The sequence below is a fragment of the Sinocyclocheilus rhinocerous genome, unplaced genomic scaffold (genome assembly GCF_001515625.1).
Source record: "Sinocyclocheilus rhinocerous isolate Xijiao unplaced genomic scaffold, SAMN03320098_v1.1 scaffold2496, whole genome shotgun sequence".
Classification (NCBI taxonomy): Eukaryota; Metazoa; Chordata; class Actinopteri; order Cypriniformes; family Cyprinidae; genus Sinocyclocheilus; species Sinocyclocheilus rhinocerous.
Genome location: NW_015656162.1, coordinates 247,450 through 247,741, shown reverse-complemented (window position 1 = coordinate 247,741; position 292 = coordinate 247,450).

Here is a 292-nt window from a genome sequence, read left to right as displayed (position 1 = left end):
CACACAGACACACACACACACACACACTCACACACTCTCACAGACACAGAGACAGACACAGACACAGACACAGACACTCACACAGACACACACACATCACACACTCCACACACTCTCACAGACACAGAGACAGACACAGACACAGACACAGACACTCACACAGACAACACTCACACCACTCACACACACACTCCGACTCAGACTCAGACTCAGACTCAGACACTCACACACAGACACACACACTCTCTCTCACACACACACACACACACACACACACACACACACACACACA